Raw genomic sequence first — 12,850 nt, forward strand, 5'->3', positions numbered from 1 at the left:
TCAGAGTATTTTCAGTTTGCTGGGTGTATGTTGTGATTGGTAAATGCCCAGTTTGGGTGTATCACAAAAATGTATTTAACAGAATTGAGAAAATAGAACAACTATTAACACAGCTTTCTTTTGTCCTGAGGAAGAATCACAGCCCAAAATGTTGACTGTACTCTTTTCCACAGATGCTGCCTGGCCTGCTGAGTTCTTTCAGCATTTTGTGTCTGTTGCTCGGATTTCCAGCATCTGCAGATTTTCTCTTGTTTGTGCACATAACTTCCTTCTTCCTTTTTCCTGACGCAGTCCTGACCTGCTTCCACCCTAGGTTTATGCGTTCTGACATGGTTAATGAGGTCAATTTGGGAACCACACATTCTGTCATACATGTGGCAGGAGGTGGGTAGCTTGTGAGTGGAGCATTCCTTTTCACCATTTACACAATGGTGTTGCTATTGGAATCAGAATCAAATTTATTAGTCAAATAGTTTCCTGTGACGAGATTATGGACTACCAGAGGATGTGGATTAAAGGTCTTTGACAGGTAAAGTTGGTATCAAGTTTTTGAAAATGAGCTGCAGAGAGGGATTTCCCTGACTGAAGAACCAACTCTGACCATATAAGTAAAAAATGTATTTGAGATAAAATAAAGCTGACAAGAACAGTTGGCATAGAATACTTGGAAATATGGGACAAATGGCTCTATTTTTCAACAGTTTGTTACGTTCAGGTAAATTAATGCGACATTAAGGTGCTCATTCATACCTTGCTGAGGGTTTCTTGCTGACCACTAAATTTCTCAGTTGGGCATGTCCCAGCTTTCTAACTGATGAGATGGTGAAGGCATAGAGTTGCAGACAATTGCTGACCATAAACATTTTGCCTCTTGCCTTTCTTGTCTAAAGGTTTGCTCTCAGAAATGTCCAAATAACTGGAGTTGTCCATCCATTCTCCATGTGTGTTAACCTTGTTTCAATATCTGTCTTTGGTGATTGACCCTTTGGCATAACCAGTCATGGAGGCATTGAAGCTGACCTTGTTCTAAAAAGTTTATGAAACAAGCTATCATTCTTTTATGTTCTGTATTATCATGCCACCTCTCAGCAAAGACAGACATTAATGACAAAATTTAGAATCGCTGTCTATACATTCATATGTATATTGGTTAATGGAGGAATAGAGTGTTTGAGGTTAGAGGCAATTAAGTTTGGCACAAAACCCAGGCTCTGCCAGGAAGCAATGATCCTTGCCTAGTTTTATGTTTCCAAGACTTGAAATTACCTGCAACAGGCACTTCAAACCATTGGGAGGTACCGCCAATGTTTGTCCCACTGAATCATCCAAAGATAATCAGACTAACATCAGTATCTGCTCCCAACACCGGCCAGAGGCCCTAATTGCATTCAGATGGCCACATTGGGGTTACCACGTGATTCATGTGCCCAATAGAAAACTACAAAAAACAGTCTATCCCAAGCTCTGTTACAGGAAGAATACGTCAAATGGCCTGAAGAGAAGATTCCACTACGTGCTTAAAACCTCCTGGAGAAATATATTACATCTTTCTTAACTCTTGAGAACATTTGCTGGATGACTGCCTGTAGTAGTGAGGGAAAATTCACATCCTATTGAAAATCCCAAGATGGTGCATTGGGAGCATCTAGATGTCCTACATAGATAGAAGAAATAGAAGATCAATTTTTAAAAAACCCAGTGAAGATCCTGTGGGCAGGGTTGTATGGGAGACCGGCATTGCCTTCCTGTCAGCTTGAACGAGCCCAGCCATTCTGCTCTCACCTCTATCATTAACAAGGCATTTTCACCCACACAACTGTTGCTCACTGGATGTTTTTCTTCCTGTTTTTTTTCCCCCACCATTCTCTCCAAACACTCGAGAATGGTGTGCATGAAAATCCCAGCAGTTTCTCAAATACTCTAACTACCCTGGCAGGCACCAATAATAATTGCACATTCAAAGTCACTGAGATCACAGTTCTTCACCACTCTGATGTTTGGTCTGAAGAATAACTGAGCCTCTTGACCATGGCTGGATGCTCTTATGCATTGAGTTGCTGCCACATGATTGGCTGATTAGATATTTGATTGAACAAACAGGTGTACCTATTCAAGTGGTCACTGAGTGCATGTTACATCGTTTTACTATGAACCTTTATTATTGAAGAAAGGTTTTAAATAGTGTGAGAAAGTTGGTTGAGTTTGTCTTGCTGATGTTGAGCTTCAGGCCCTTCCTTTCATATGCTTCACTGGCCATGTAAACAGTAACTTGACACTTGGCCTCCTAGTGTGCACAAATACTGTACAAGTAAATTCTGCAATCAGCAAATCTAGTACTTAATGGAGGCAAAGCAGTTTGATCAGCTCGCTTGTAGGCCTACAGACTAGTTCCACTCCAGTGGCTATTTTTTTCGGATTCGTACAGCAAAACAGCAAGAAAGTTTGAAAATAATTAGCAAATGCTGACAATTTAACAAAGCAAATTTTGTTTCCAATGCAACAGCTGCTCCCAGTTTCAAAATACAATTTTTGAAATGTGATTTTGAATACAACGCAAAACAGAGCAATGTGTTTTTATCCTTTTAAACCAACCTTGTAATTTCCCTTTCCACAGCAAATCAGAGTCATTTGGCTTGTACTGCACAGTTAATTCAAAATAAAAAAAAAAGACGTGCTTAAAATCTGAAATAAAAAAAACGTGTTGCAGGTAATTAATTTGAAACTTCAGCTCTGCTTCTTTGTCCACAAAGCTGTGCTTGATCTGATGAGTATTTCTAGCGTTCTGTTTTTATACAGGTGTCCCCGCTTTACGAATGTTCACTTTACACCACTTTGCTTTTACAAAAGACCTACATTAGTAACCTGTTTTCGCATTACAAAGAGGATTTTTGCTTTTACAAAAACTTTACAAAAACTTTTCCCTTATAAATTAATGGTTCTTCACTTTAAGCCATTTCAGCTTAAGAAAGGTTTCATAGGAACGCTCTACCTTTGTGGGGGGGGGGGAGACACCTGTATTACACCTGTAATAATTTCAAAATGTACAAATCAGGAATATATTTGCCACTACAACAATTTATCAAGCAGACAAGTATAGCAAATAAAGATGAAAGATTAGCTCTATTTGCCACTTATATATAGAAACATACAGTGAAATGCATTAAATCAAATCAGCAAGGATTGTGTTTTGGGGGCAGCCAGCATAGCATTCCCACAACTTACTAACCCTAACAAAACTTCTTTTGATGTGGGAGGAAACCAGAGCACCCGGAGGGAACCCATGTGGTCATGGGGAGAATGTACAAAATCTTTACAGAGAGCAGCAAGAATCGAACTCCAACCAGTGCTCACTGGTGCTGTAAAGCAATTATACTAACCACTATGCTGCCTTTAAGGATAAGGATGGAAGAATTGGATCCTTGGACTAATAGCACACAGGTGTTGTATTCTTTATAACATGTTCATTTTTCTGGGAATGAGTGTGGCACGTAATAACAGTATTTACAACATGCCCCTGATATCCCTTAAAATTACCATGTTCAGTACTTTCTCAAACTGTTGTAATGCTCCCACAATGCTGTTGGGGAGGGAGTACTCAGATGTAGACCTAGCAACAATGAAAGAACAGTGATAAATGTAGTGTATTTAGTATTTCAGTAATATTGTAAAAATATTGTTAGATTAAGTATTCTTTTTTTAAAACTTTTTTTATTGAGTTTTCAAATTACAGAAAGAAGAAAAAAATATATACCCTTCCCCCTTCCCCTTAGCCCCTCCCCCTAAAATTCCTATAGAAAAAAAAAGAAAAGAAAAAAAAAAGAAAGAAAGAAAGAAAGAGTGCCTGGATATCGGAAGATCCCCACATGCTCCACGGAGTTCGTAATAACGTTAGTATATATATTTATTTCTTTCCCCAAATAACCAATTATTTTATCTTCAGAGCACCTATATATTTAATCCTGTCTTTTGTAAATAAGGGCGCCAAATTTTCAAAAATGTTTCATATTTATCTCTTAAATTATAAGTAATTTTTTCAAGTGGAATACAGCTGGAAATTTCATTCTTCCAACGATCTATACTTAAGTAGCACAGATATGTCTCTTCAAGGGGAAGAAGGACTTGTGTTGAAATAAAAGACAGGAAATGGACAAAGTTTACAGATTCATAAACAGTGAGTACAGGTGGTAATAATAATAAATTTTAAAACAGCAGAAACGGCTGGCTACAATGGAAAGATAGATGCATTGATTGCACAACAGGTAACTGGGTGATGTATACTGCACAAATTGAGCAGTATTGAAGCAAATGAAATAGCCAATGACAAGCGAGTGCCAGTTTTGCTGAGTGCAATAGGTGGAAAAGCATACAGATTGTTTAGATGTTTAAATGGTCCAACCAAACCAGCAGAAATGAGCTTTGCTGATATCATGAATGTAATGCAGGAATATTTAGAACCAAAACCATTTGCAGAACGCTTTAGGATTCATAAGCAAAATCAAAAGGATGGGGAGTCCATTACAGCATATGTGGCTGAAGTGAAGAGTTTGTCCAAGCTTTGTCAGTTCAGTCTTAGTCTTAATGATGCACTGAGAGATCGCTTAATTTATGGAATCTTACAAGAAAGCATTCAAAAGTGGCTCCTAACTGAAGCACAACTCATATTTAAAAGAGTAGTTGAATTTGCTGCATTAATGGAAACAGCAAACAGAAACGTGATTGAGCTGTAGCCATGAATGAAAGTGAGCATGAACAAAATTGCAATGTCTAAACAGAAACCTGCCTCGCTGAACAAATTGTGCTAACATGGCAGGGGCTTACATGCACCAGACCAGTGCAGGTTTAAAGGCAAAACTTGCAGAAAATGCTTCAAAGTAGGATGCGTACAAAGAACATATTGGGCAGACAAAAATAAATGGACTGCACAGGGAAGAGAAAAAGATTAAAAAGTCAAATTAAAATTTCAAAAAAAGCATTATGTGCATGCTGTTGATGAAAAATTGATTATGATGAGGGTGACATAGGACTTGAGATCTACAATGTGAAAACTAATGTGAGACAAGCAATATGGCTTACACCAGAAATGAATGGCAAATTAATTAAAATGGAATTGAACTCAGCTGTTTCAGAGAGGCCTGAGTGTGGTTTGGGGTGTAAAACATTTCAACCAGTGCTTGTATGGGAGAGAGTTTACCCTCATTATCGATCATCAGTCACTAGTGTCTATTTTCAATCCACAGAAAGGCGTAGCAGCACGAATGAAGTGATGGGCTCTGCTTCTCGGTGGACACATTACATGATTGAATTCAAAAAGACAACTAATCATGGAAATGTTGATGGATTGTCCTGTTTATCCTTGCAAAAGAAAGTACCTGAAAAATTTACAGAAGAGGACTCTCCTCTTGATGTATTCTCCCCAATGCAAATCAAGAGTCTCCCTATTACGGCAGAGATGATCCAAAGGGAAACCAGAAATGATCCCACACTGTCTCAGGTTTACATGGCTACCCAATGTAGCTGGAATCCACAGTGGAAATTCCATTTCCCCCATTCTCACCTGCGCTGGGATGAACTTGCCCTTGACGGAGGTTGCCTTATGTGGGGATTGAGAGTTGTACCATCCAAGCTGAGAGCTGAAGTGTTTTTGGAGCTATAGTACTGCACAAAAGTCTCAGGCACACACATATATAGGGAGGCTAAGACTTTTACATAGTACTATATATTATGTCTTTCCAGTTACCAAATACTACTTAATACTACTGAGCTAATGGAAAGCTAAGTAGTCTTATTTCTATCACCCAAACCACCTTTCTTTTTTAACCAATATGCAGTACTGTGCAAAGATCTTAGGCACCCTCGCTATACATGTGTGCCTCAGACTTGTGCACACTATTGTACATGCTGGTCACCTAAGTGTGGTCAAAGTGAAAGCGTTGGCTCAAAGCTTTGCCCGGTGGCCTGGGATGGGTCACCAGATCGTCCAGCTTGCTATGCACTGTTTGGGATGCCATCGCATCCAGAAGGTTCCAAGACCAGCGCCTCTCCATGGCCTGCATTGCTTGGCAGAGGATCCTTGTGGATTTTGTCTGACCATTCATGGGCTCAAATTTCTTGGTGTAGTGGATGCAACTAGAAAGTGGCCAGAATTGTTCCTAATAGTCTCTGTGTATTTATTATTTCAGTTGTTACGAACCCCGTAACTGGGTCACTTACCAGCAAAGATAGAGAGGTCCGTTGAAGTCTGATGGTACTATTTTTAACAGTATTTATTGATAAAAATACACAAAAATAATATCAATGCAAACATACAGATAATATATGTCGTCAATACTAAATCTAATAGCGCGGGTATAATAATAATCAATAAGAAATAGCTCTATCATTGTCTAGGGGATAATGTATTGTCCGATGGAAATATAAAAGACACTCAAGTTCATTCAGGCTGCAGCTTTTGGTTGGAGAGAGAGGCGGAGTTTAGAACTTGCCCGTTTTCCTTTTTATGATGTCGATCCTTCGAAATGTCGTCGGTGTCCTTTTCCTTTTAGCTAAGCCGTCTTCCGTGGTCAGCCCCACCAATTCCCAGGCAAATGGAAAAGGACGCACGTGGGCTTTCCACCGGCTGTCGCTATTACGCTGTCACGGGATTTCTAGCGTTTCTCTTGGTGCGTCTGAAAGGGGTTGTTCCTCAGTCCCTCTTTTATCCTTACTCATAGGGTCTCAGGTGTCAATCAGGTTGGGATGATGCAATCCCTCAACCAGCCCACTCTGGTCGTCCCCTGAGGGGCTTCAATGAATAGTACAGTACTCAATACACAATTCCATCTCCAAGAGACAATGGCCGTTATCCGTGGCTTTGTATCGCGGAGGCCAGGACACATTCCAAACGTCTCTCTCTCATTTCCTGGGTCTCCTGACCTGAATTAATAGCGATCTTGCGATTCTCAAAAAGGAGGGGGCTACTTTGTACCCTTCGGCCCCTCAGAGTTGGGGCACAGGCGTAACACAGTAGTATTTGAGTAATATTGTAAATATATTGTTTGATTAAGCATTCTTGTTCATTTAAATAATTCATTTCAGGTTGTATCTAAAAATAAGTGATCAGTATAAGTTATGATGCTACCACATAATACATGTGTGCCTTGCTTGAAATAAAAATGAACTCCTAAGTTAGCCTTGCATTCCTGGCTCCATTGTTTTCTTCCAATTAGCTTTATGTTTTAGAGGTATGAAACATAACAGTGGTGATGAGGTATTTTTAAAATAAACCCAAGATGACTATCTACTGTACCTGTTGAAACACAGCAAGACATTCGAGTTAAAGAAAAGCGCAGCGAGAAATGGTTGAGTTTTTTAAAAAGTGCAGCACGATTTTTATTCTTCAGAGCAGCACACTTTCTTTGCAAAAGGAAAGATGTTTGAGTTTAAATAAAGGCAGAAAAGGGAAGAATTTACAGTTTCATAAACAGTGAGTACTGGGTAATAATAATCATAAATAAATAAAACAGCCAGAAGTACCTCTCTGCATCGGAAGGATCGACATATTTGATTATGCTAAAGATGACTGGCTGCTGAACACTGAATGGATTGAGCAGTATTTTAAAGCAAATGGAATAGCCAATGAGAAACAAATGCCAATTTTTTAAAGGTTCAAAAGTTAATTTATTATCAAAGCATGTATCCATATACAACTCTGAAATTTGTCTTGTCCAGATAGCCACGAAACAAAGAAAGAACTTGAAAGTCATTTAGAGAGAAACATCAAAGCCACCCGCCCTTGCACAAACAAGAACAGCATTCCGTTTATCCATCTCCCTCCCCCCCCACAAAAAAGAACAGGATTATCAACCCCTCCCCTACACTAAAGAACTAACAGAACATCAATCCCCAAACACCCTCCCCTCGTACAACAAAACTGGAAAAGGAATGGGCAATAAAAAACACAATATCAAAACCACGTCTGAAAAAGTCGACAGTCCATAAACTCAATAGTCCACTCCATAAACACAGAACCACAATACCATCCTACAATATCACTGACATTCATTAAAAGAGAGGGACACCACATGAGACAGAGGCCTACCTGCCTGACACAGTGATAGGCCTTGCATAGACTCCCTCTAAGCTGCGATCAAAAGGAAGGCAGTCGGCACTGAACTCTTGCTCACTATCCAGTTTTGCCTCGATGTCTCAATCTCCCTTGATACTTTAATCAGCAATTAATAGACACTTTAACCCACGTAGTTTGCTCAGGAATTTGACTGCTCCAACCAAACCAGCTGAGATGAGATTTGCTAATATTGTGAAAGTGATGCAGGAACACTTAGAACGAAAACCATTGTTGTTTGCAGAATGCTTTAGGTTTCAAAGCCAGAATCAAAATGAAGGGGATTCCACTGCAGCGTGCGTGGCTGAACTGAAGTTGCCTGAGCGTTGTCAGTTTGTAATGGGCTTAATGATGTACTAAGAGATCATTTAGTTTGTGGAATCCTACAAGAAAGCATTCAAACAGAGCTCCTAACTGAAGCACAACCTGCATTTAAAAGAACAGTTGAAATAGCTGCATCACTGGAAACCACAGCCAGAGACACAATTGAGTTGCAGTCAGGAATGAAAGAGAGTGTGACCAAAATTGCATTGTCTAAACAGGAAGCAGACCGGCTGAACAAACAGTGTTACTGTTGTGGCAGGAGCTCACATACACCAGATCAATGCCAATTTAAGGGTGAAACTTGCAGGAAATGCAACAAAGTAGGACTCATACAAAGAGTATGCCAGGCAGACAAAAACAAATGGACTGAACAGGGAAGAGAAAAAGATGAAAAGTCAAGTTGCAATTTCAAAAACAGCACTAATATGCATGCTACTGATAATGATGAGAGTGATACAGGACTCTGTAGAATTGACATTTCTAATGTGAAAACTAACAAGAGACAAGCAATATGGCTTACACCAGAAATGAACAGCAAATTAATTAAAATGGAATTGAATACTGGCTCGGCTGTTTCAGTCATTACACAAAATGAGTTTGAATGGTATTTCTAAGATACTAAACTGAAGACAGTAGATATCCAACTAAGAACTTGTACTGGAGAATAGATAACTCCTGTGGAAATAACATTTGTAACAGTGCAATACAACAACCAGCAAGCCACATTGGGCTTGTGTGTGGTAAAAACAGGAATGCCAGCATTGTGGGGACGTGAGTGGCTCAGACAACTGCAACTTGATTGGAGACCCATCCACCAATAGCATGTCACATCTGAAATAGTGTCAACTGAAAACAAATTAAGAAAGTTACTGGATTATGTCACAACTGTCACCATGCTGTACACCATGAACCGTTGCCCAACAGAGGGCAAACAGGTGTTGGTGCCAACCTCTGTGCCTCTGGTTGGAAGGCATATTGGACCGGGGAACAACCCTGCTGCTCAGAGGACGCATGAACGTGACGAAAGCGCTGGTCCAACTACAACAATTTTTGTAGGTAACATATTTGAAAAAGCCTCTGATATGTTAATCAAGCAATTCTCATGAAATGTAGCTTGGTTTTAAACTGAAGGGAAGGTCAAGGAGCTTCAGGAAAATTGCAAGCAGAGTCAGAATCAGGTTTATTATCACCGGCGTGTGTTGTGAAATTTGTTAACTTAGCAGCAGCAGTTCAATGCAATGCATAATATAGAATTGATAAATAAATATATACAGTATATATATATATATATATATATATATATGTCTCCATTACAATGTATGTATATTGAATAGATTAAAAATCATGCAAGAACAGAAATAATATATATTTTAAAAGTGAGCTAGTGTTCAAAGGTTCAATGTCCATTTAGGAATCAGATGGCAGAGGGGAAGAAACTGTTCCTGAATTGCTGAGTGTGTACCTTCAGGCTTCTGTACCTCCTACCTGATGGTAACACTGAGAAAAGGTCATGCCCTGGGTGATGGAGGTCCTTAATAATGGATGCTGCCTTTCTGAGTCTTCGCTCCCTGAAGATGTCCTGGGTACTTTGTAGGCTAGAACCCAAGATGGAGCCAACTAAATTTACAACCTTCTGCAGCTTCTTTCAGCCCTGTGCAGTAGTCTCCCAACCCTCCCCCATACCAGAGAGTGATGCAGCCTGTCAGAATGGTACATCTACAGAAGTTTTTGAGTGTTTTATGTTGAAATACCAAATCTCTTCAAACTCCTAATGAAGTATAGTCATTGTCTTGCGTTCTTTATAGCTGTATTGATTCAGCTTTTGTGGGGATAAAGAATGAGAATCTACTCTATGTGCATTAAGGTGGGAGACAAAAAGCTGCTTGTGAAAGTAGATGCAAAGACCAAAACCCAACTGGATAATGGAAGGCCAAAAAGAAAGGAGTCAATGGAGATACAAAAAGAAAGGATTCAGCAGATAATGTTGTGGATGCTGAAGACAAGAGAGATCTGATTGAAATGGGAGCAATAGAAAGATTAATAAGAGAATACTCCAGAGAACTATATGTACCATCTCAGGATCAAGATGCACGTCCAAGAAAGAAGAAAAAAGGCAAGAGCTGTCAGAAACACTTCCTGCAGTCCCAGGGCCAACTCCTAAACAATCATAGAGGAGGTACCAGGACCTGATATTGGTTCACAGCCACAAGTCTCACCTGACAAGCAAAGTGATTGCTCAGTCAGGAAAGACGTGATCCCACAAGAGTAAGAACACATCCACAGCAATTAAATCTTTGGGCCTGAATGGGACAATCTAAAAATGACTCTGCAGTGTATGTCTGTCTCATAGTTGTATGGCATAGTAAACTGTGTATGTAGTTGAGAAGTATTGTATATTGAGTTGGAGTTTATAGCTAAGCAGGGAGGAGTGTTGTGTATATAATATTTCAGTTATATTTGAGTAATATTGTAAATATATCATTTGATTAAGCATTCTTGTTCGATTGAATAATTCATTACGTGATATATGTAAAAATAAGCAAATTGTATGCGTCATGATGCTATCACATGATACATGTGTGCCTCATTTAAAGTAAAAATAAACTAAGGTAAACTCACGTACCAGGCAAGGAACAAAACATAACAGCCTCGCGCACTGTTGATGTGTCGAGAAGTCTCTTCTGAAGGACTGGTTCTCCATAAAACTTAGTCAGCAACAATGGACCACAGTTTGATGCAGAACAGTTTCAGTCATTCCTGAAAATGAATGGAATAAGATATATTACACCTACACCGTATCACCCAGCTTGGCGGAAATTTGTCCAGGGTGTAAAGAATACACTGCAAACAATGTCAGCACAACAGACAACACTGACATTTATTGAGAAACACAAAAATTTATTTCTTGAATATCGCAATGCAGCTCACTTTGCAACCAACAACTCACCAGCTCTGCTGTTCCTGGGCCAGGAACTAGTAGGGTACCTGGTAGTTCCTGGTAGGGACTGGTGCTCACGCTTGGATGTCATCAAACCCCATCTCAGAAAGAGTATGCAGGATGAACAGCTAAGGCAAATTGAGGGCTCGTCAAACAAGGAGGTTAGAAAAGTGGGTAATTGGAAAGGTTATGGACTGAACTGGACCACTCTCCTACACAGTGGAGATCATGTCTGATGTAATCTGGAGATGACACATCCATCAGGAGAACAGTCAATTGTTAGAGAAGAAATGTGTCCAGAGATGTCAGAACCACTTCCTGCTGTCCCAGGGCCAACTCCTAAACAATCATAGAGGAGGTACCAGGACCTGATATTGGTTCACAGCCACAAGTCTCACCTGACAAGCAAAGTGATTGCTCAGTCAGGAAAGACGTGATCCCACAAGAGTAAGAACACATCCACAGCAATTAAATCTTTGGGCCTGAATGGGACAATTTAAAAATGACTCAGCAGTGTATGTCTGCCTCATAGTTGTATGGCATAGTAAACTGTGTATGTAGTTGAGAAGTATTGTATATTGAGTTGGAGTTTATAGCTAAGCAGGGAGGAGTGTTGTGTATATAACATTTGAATATTACTGTAGATTATTTTATTAAGCATTCTTGTTCATTTACATAATTTATTATGGGTTGTATGTGAGAAGTAAGTGACTGGCATACGTTATTAGAATAAATAAGTCCCCAGGGCTGGATGAGGTATACAGCAGAAAGCAGTGGAAGAGATTGCTGTGCTATTGCCGATGATCTTCACCGGCCATAGGAGTAGTTACAGTAAATTGCTGGTGGCAAAAGTTATTCTGGTATTCAAGAAAGTCAACAAGGATAATCCTGGGAATTATAGACCAGTGAGTTTTATATCAGTGGTGAGCAAACTACTAGAGAGAATTCTCAGCAATGCTCCTCAGACAGGATGAAGAGGTCAATACTCCCCAATGCCATTAGGCTTTACAATTCTACCGCCAGGACTTAAGAACTTTTTAAAAGCTATTATTAATGCTTTTTGAGATAGTGATTTAGATGCATATCATATTTTTTACTGAGTTAAGTATTGTATGTAATTAGTTTTGCTACAACAAGTGTATGGGACATTGGAAAAAAGTTGAATTTCCCCATGGGGATGAATAAAGTATCTATCTATCTATCTATCTATCTATCAGTGGTAAGGGCTTCACTGAAGAAAAGAAAACTAAGTACATGAGTATCCTCAGCTCCCATGTTTTTCTCTTGATTAGTTTCTGGAGTTACAAAACATAACAGTCACTGGCTTGAAAATGTTAATCAGGTTCACGAGTTACGATTGGCCCCTCACGTCCATTCTGACTATCCCTAATGAGACTTCGTTTCTCCAAAATGCTCATAAATCCTGTCACTGAGAATTCTCTCTAGTAGTTTGCTCACCACTGATGTAAAACTCACTGGTCTATAAT

This window comes from Hemitrygon akajei, chromosome 16 (assembly GCF_048418815.1).
Source record: "Hemitrygon akajei chromosome 16, sHemAka1.3, whole genome shotgun sequence".
Lineage (NCBI taxonomy): Eukaryota > Metazoa > Chordata > Chondrichthyes > Myliobatiformes > Dasyatidae > Hemitrygon > Hemitrygon akajei.